Below are 7,078 nucleotides of genomic sequence, written 5' to 3'. Positions count from 1 at the left end.
GCCTCCTATTTCCACCAAAGCAGAAGACATTCTGCGGTGGATTTAGCTTTTATAAATGAATACTAGGTCCAAGTCAAATCTCACCATCCACACTCAAAATCACTTGAATTTATATTTAATCCCAACGAGGAGAACTATTTTACAGCATAAAGAATTAATAACAGTCATTGTAAAGGTAACGAAAGGTTTTTGCATTGAAGAAACCTCTGACTGAACACACTTTGCTTTGTCGACAGTCTGTTATTATTAGTTACTGCTCAGTATAACATTAAAACTAAACCAGATAAAGTCCTTTAACTCGTGTTCAAACGATCACACAAACGACTCAGCAGAGGACAGAGCTCACCTGAGCACAAGTTTCAAAGGTAAACTCGTGTTTGCAGTGTTTAAAAGTGCAGCAGAGTTCTTGTTTTCTCGTCACCGTGACAACAGAAAGCCACCTTTTCTCAGGTAAGTGACAGCAGAGCTGGCTGCCAGCGCTGTTTCTGCTTAATTCTGCACACATTTACGGTCGGTGTTTCTCTCAGTGCTCTGTGATCGATGGCTTCACATGTGGGGAAAGTATAGATGAATGTAAATGTTTGCACGGCAGCTTTGTCTGACAGATTGTTGGTCAGAGAGCAGCTCTGTGCTCAAAGGCTGAATCCTGCAGATCGCTGATAAAACATTAGATTGTGCAAAGTCAGTCGTTCAGTCTTCTTGGAAACTCTGTTGTCTGACTTTGTCCTTGTGATGGTTGTCGTCTTGTGTCGTTATGAAAGTATTTGACCCTTTTAAACTGACAAAATATAAAACAAACTTACATAAATGGCTCAATAAAAAGATTGATATGCAAAGAAATTACACAAAAATAACCACAAAAAATGTATTTACACAATGAAAAATATATTAAATGAGAAATTAATGAATATTAGCTCAGAATTATATGCTTAATGAAGTAAAACTGCAGACAGAAATGTATAAAATATTGCCGGAAATAATTCAGAAGTTCATATTTCTATTAACTAAATTAAATAAACACTCCTTGGGACAATTTAGAGTGACCAGTAAACCTAACATGTATGGTTCTGGGTGGTGGGAGGAAGTAGTAGGACTAATATGCAAAGTAAGAATAAGTATAAATAATTCAATAAGAAATTAATATATATTAAAAAAACGTGTGTCGAACAACACAACAAGACGATACAAGAAAAACAAAGATGGCCGCAGCTAACTGAGCTTTCCAAAGACCAAGAAATGCCTGGAATAAGCCCAAATCAAGATGAGCTGAAAGAGGAGACGTCCGGGATGCAGAGCAGGAAAAAAATGGAGGAAAAGGAGGAAGTTTAAAACATTTCTTCCCCTGATCATCAGGGGAAATGTGAGATCTCTGGTGGATAAAATGGACGAGCTTGGAGCCCTGATGAGGACACAGCAGGAATATCAGGCAGAGACCTGGCTGCAGGAACAACTCTAACAGCTTCCTCTCTGCTACACATCAGCTTTCTACATGTTTGTCAGCTGATTTATATTTTATTTAGTTAACTATCTAACATCAGCTGATCTTTAATAGTAATCAATCCTGCCACCGTATAATTTCCCTTCCAGGGCGAATGAAGAATTATCGACTTGAATTGTATAAACACAGACAAATGTTACGTCAACGTGTTTTTAGCACAAACTGAGCCTCAGAAATGTATTTCAACCCTATTTTCTTCGAAAATATTTCCCTTTTACTGCTTTTTCCTGCACTTACAACACGATGGTGATGGTGTTTCTGGTTCTGCTGCTTCAGGGACCGGATGATGGATCGAGACCAGATTTTGTCCTGCTGTCATTCTCACGGTCAAAGTAAACCGAGGAGCTCCAGACCGAGACATCTACATGGGAGCACCCTGCACCTGGGGGGCACCTCGTCCTGCTACACAACCACACACGCCCACGTCAGTGCTTTCATGTGTTGTTGTTGCTGTGGGCTCCTAAATTAGATCCAAACTCAAGATTTAGTCTAGATAACGAGGTTTCTAATCTGGACCTGGTCTGATGTGGTTCCTGTGGAAAAAAGAAAGATTTCGAGCAGCATTTACGCTCCTTTGTTGGTTCATAATCTTAACCTGGTTTTATGTGGTCAACAGATGTAAAATTAGTTTAGTACAAATGTTGACTGAAAGAATAAAGTTTTCACTTACTTAAAGGGTGTTTTTAAACCTTATTTCTGGCCTGAAATACGTTCATCTGCTCACAGAGAACAGTTTGGTGAAAGTCGGCGTCCTTCGGAAGATATTTAGATAACTGGAGATCCATATAACGGAGTGAACGGGGCTTAGAGGATGCCAATACTTATACTTATCTGTCTGGATGAAGTGGTCCCAGTAGAGTGCCTGTGTAGAAATCCCTCCGTTAGCTCTCCTATAGCTGCAAGTAGCCACATAACAGCAGCTATGAGCTAACAGAGCTATAGCACACGTTCATTCATTCATTCTTCTTAAAGTATTGGTGAAATAAAGACAGATAATGCCTTATTTAGAGGCTGCATCCTCTAAGCCCCGTTCACTCCGTTATATGGATCTCCAGTTATCTAAATATCTTCAGAAGGACGCCGACTTTCACCAAACTGTGAGTAGATGAACGTATTTCATGCCAGAAATAAGGTCCAGGTTTAAAAATACCGGAGTTCCCCTTTAAAGCAGCCTTTATACACTAATCTAACCCAGTGGATAAAGTTAAGACCTGGTCTGATGGGGTCTTCCCTGAAAAAGGAGCAAAATTACCGTGTTTCTCGTCTTTTAAAAGCTTTTTTTTAGTGGCAACATAAAGAGTTTTACACATTATTTATCTTTTCTAGTTTAATTAAGTCCAATTCTGAACTCAATCCACACCTGACCATCTCGGGCGTGCGGAGGTGATTTGATGCGGTGCGGTCGGGTAAACTTCCAGGACCTTAAATGGCATCATAAAAACAAGCAAAGCTCTCATATATGACCGGATGATTTGGTTCCTCTTCCCTTAGGGGTTCTCCGGCAGGTCGGCAGACGGTCGTCCTCTCGTCTTCCGCCTGAGGGACCCCAGTTTCCCCTCACAGCGTCAGAGCCAGCTGGACCTCAGCGACGGCAGCGAGGCGCCGCGGCGCGCGCTGATGTCACACACTCACGAGGTTCACGGGCCCAAACACATCGCTCCGGTAAGGTGGCAAAAAGCCACGTTTTTACCCACAAAGAGCATCGACTTTACTCCCATTGCTCCATCACGGAGGGAAGGAATAGTTCGAGGAGGAAGCTGGGGTGCATGAGGGCCGTGGCTGGTTATCTCAGGGTTATCTGGCCCTGCTGCGGCTGGAGGTACCAGAGATGAGGCTGAAAACTGGACTGTGTGAACAGAAACATCTGCAGCTTAACGTGGGAAAGGCGAAGGAACTGCAGGAGGAAAAGGACGCCTGTTTCCATGCGTTTGGTTCAGGATTACAGATGTGTCGGGGCGCACATTAACAGGAAACTGGACTGGACTCCGTCTCCAGGAAAGGCTTCGGGTCTTTCAGGATGTACCGGACGATGCTCGGGTCCACGGTGGTCAGAGTATCCTCAGCTCAGGGTGGCGGACGCAGTCTGGGCCGGTAACGTTGTCGGGGTGGAACTGGACTCTCTGGGGCTGGTTTCAGAAAAGGAGGATGTTATCCAAGTTAAGGACAGCACTAAACACCTGCTCCATGGCGGGCTGGTCGGTCACAGGAGCTCATTCATGAAGAGACTCAATTACCACAGGAAATCATCTCTTTCTGCGACACAATGCCACCTTATTTACTATTTTACTACTTAGTTTGTCTGTATTTCTTATCATCTGTTACTTATTATTCTTTAAATTTCCAAATGTGTGTTTAATGTGTGTATTTCTGTTCATATTTCTATATTTTACCATTTATATCTCCAGTGGAGAACTGCAGCAGCAGATTTTCCCATTTAGGACTAATAAAGTTGATCTGGATCTCGACAGAGAGCAGAACCTGAGATGACTAACTGGGCTCGGTATCGCAGTGGCCAGGCCGTCAGAGAGCTCACCAACCCGCAGGATCCCACAGAGTACCAGACCACCAGCAAAGCCGAGCACACGGTGCTGGTACCAGACAGCTGGTCGCCTGAGGCCGGCAGCAGACCAACACAGTGCCACCAACATGACATTCTTACAGGTTTAGTTTGTTAGAACTCTCATTTCTTTAAAAACTTTATTTCATCTCATATTTCATATGAGAGTCCCGTGAATTAAACACGTTTTATTGTTTTTACCGCCCTCCTGTGGCCACGGCGGGGAACTGCAGCACTCCGTTCAAAACACTGGCAAACAGAACATCTGGATCATCTCTGCTGTTTGATATGAAACAACATGATGATGACGCAGTTCCCCCCTTTCACGGTCATAGTTCTGTTGTTCTGTTTGTAAGTTAAACACAAATGAACTCACCTGTGTGCAGGTGAACAGAAGAAGTCAGTTGGTGAAGCGAAGAACTGGAGAAGGACCAGAAACGCCGTGCTGTGGGCGGCGAGGCGCTGGGAGACGGACTGCAGGGCGCTCAGACTCTACTGACGACACATTTACAATCCTACAGTAAATATGTCGGTCTGGACTCTGACTGGACCGTTGCAACACCTTGATTCTTTTCTTTTTCCCACATTCTGCTGCAGATCTGCTGCTGTGTTTGGGATCTTTGTCCTGTTGATGAGCCAGTTTCAGCCCAGCTTTAGCTGTGGGACAGATGGCCTCACATCTGACTCTAGAATACTTTGGTATCCAGAGGAGTTCATGGTGGACTCAATGACTGCAAGGTGCCCAGGTCCTGTGGCTGCAGAACCAGCCCAGATCATCAGCCCTCCACCACCGTGCTTGACAGCTGGTATGAGGTGTTTGTGCTGATATGCTGTGTTTGGTTTCCTCCAAACGTGCTGCTGTGCATTAGGACCAAACATCTCCACTTTGCTCTGGTCTGTCCAAAGGACATTGTTCCAGAAGTCTTGAGCTTTGTTCAGATGCAGCTTTGCAAACCTAAGCTGTGCTGCCATGTTCTTTTTAGAGAGAAGAGGCTTTCTCCTGCAGCCCTTCCAAACAAGCCATCCTTGTTCAGTCTTTTTCTAACTGTGCTGTCATGACCTTTAACCTTTAACATGCTAACTGAGGCCTGTAGAGTCTGAGATGTAGCTCTGGGCTTTTTCACCTTGGGGTGACCTTTAACCTTTAACATGCTAACTGAGGCCTGTAGAGTCTGAGATGTAGCTCTGGGCTTTTTCACCTTGGGGTGACCTTTGACCTTTAACATGCTAACTGAGGCCTGTAGAGTCTGAGATGTAGCTCTGGGCTTTTTCACCTTGGGGTGACCTTTAACCTTTAGCATGCTAACTGAGGCCTGTAGAGTCTGAGATGTAGCTCTGGGCTTCTTCACCTTGGGGTGAACTTGCTGGGACGTCCACTCCTGGGAAGATTGACAGCTGTCCTGAATGTTTTCCACTTGTGAATAATCTTTCTCTCTGTAGAATGATGGACTCCAGATAGTCTGGAAATGGCCTTATAACCCTTCCCAGACTGATGGGCAGCAGCAGCTGCTTCTCTAAGATCATTGCTGGTGTCTTTCCTCCTGAATTTACACCCGAATGCTCCCTCAGATCATCTGAGCTTTGATTCGTTTTACTTTCTTTTGCACAAACGTCACCAGTTCAGCTTTTATTCTGTGGAGCTTTGGATCAAAACTCAGTATTTTCTCTTTAATGCTCATGTTGTCTTGTCCTCTTTCAGCTCTAAGTTTAATGTGTCAGAACACAAGAAGTCCTCTGTTCCTTCCTCAGTCACATGACAGTGTGTGAGGAGCTGAGTCATGAACTTTTGAGGTTTCATTCATCTATTTTTATGTGGTAAAGACCAGATGATCTATTTCATGCAAATGCTGTCCTGATAAAAGATAAGAACTGAAAGAAAGTCTTTTTTCTTGACTGTATCTTCAGTGTGAAACACAACCAGAGACTTTCTGCTGGTAGTTTTCAGCGTTTTAAACTCACTCAGAAAGAGGAAGGAAGGAACAAAGGAGCCGCAAACATCTGATTAAAAGCATTAAAGTGTCTCTGATGCAGGTTAATGTGACAGAATTCTGTTAAATGTGTGAACTGCTGCATCGTTTCACTTCATCCTTTCAGAAAGGTTTAAACTGCAGCTCCAACAGACCCACGTTAATAGGAGCAAAGCATGCTGGGAACCCGCTGAGTTAGTTTAAAAAGCATTAAAAGGGACTTCTGGAGGAAGTCGTTTAACAAACATTTAGTTTCTATTTATTCCATCGTGTAAAATCTGCATTTCTGTCGAACTTTAATAGAAATCAGAGGAAGGAGTTTATATCTTAAGGTTTAGTGAATCGTTCCCCAGGAAGCAGCAAACACAAAATCTTTGTTTCATGTTGAATCAGATTCTTTTAGCACCTTTCAGCTCATCGGGTTCGACGGCCACCCCCCCCACACACGAGGAAAATGGCTGAAAACACATCAAAACCGTGCAGAAACACAGTCTCCCCCGCTGGATGGAAGAAGAAGAAGCAGCAGAAGAAAAAGAACAAGGAGCAGCAGAAGGAAAAGAACAAGGAGCAGCAGCAGAAAAAGAAGCAGCAGCAGAAGAACAAGGAGCAGCAGCAGCAGAACAAGGAGCAGCAGCAGAAAAAGAAGCAGCAGCAGAAGAACAAGGAGCAGCAGAAGAAGAAGAACAAGGAGCAGCAGAAGAAGAAGAACAAGGAGCAGCAGAAGAAAAACAAGGAGCAGCAGCAGAAAAAGAACAAGGAGCAGCAGCAGAACAAAAACAAGGAGCAGCAGCAGAAAAACAAGGAGCAGCAGAAGAACAACAAGGAGCAGCAGCAGAAAAACAAGGAGCAGCAGAAGAAGAACAAGGAGCAGCAGCAGAAAAACAAGGAGCAGCAGCAGAAAAACAAGGAGCAGCAGCAGAAAAAGAACAAGGAGCAGCAGAAGAAAAAGAACAAGGAGCAGCAGAAGGAGAACAAGCAGCAGCAGAAGAAGAAAAAGAAGCAGCAGAAGAACAAGGAGCAGCAGCAGAAAAAGAAGCAGCAGCAGAAGAACAAGGA

This window comes from Leuresthes tenuis, unplaced genomic scaffold (assembly GCF_036924035.1).
Source record: "Leuresthes tenuis unplaced genomic scaffold, fLeuTen1.0.hap1 SCAF_17, whole genome shotgun sequence".
Taxonomy (NCBI): domain Eukaryota; kingdom Metazoa; phylum Chordata; class Actinopteri; order Atheriniformes; family Atherinopsidae; genus Leuresthes; species Leuresthes tenuis.
Note: the sequence above shows the minus strand (reverse complement) of the source record.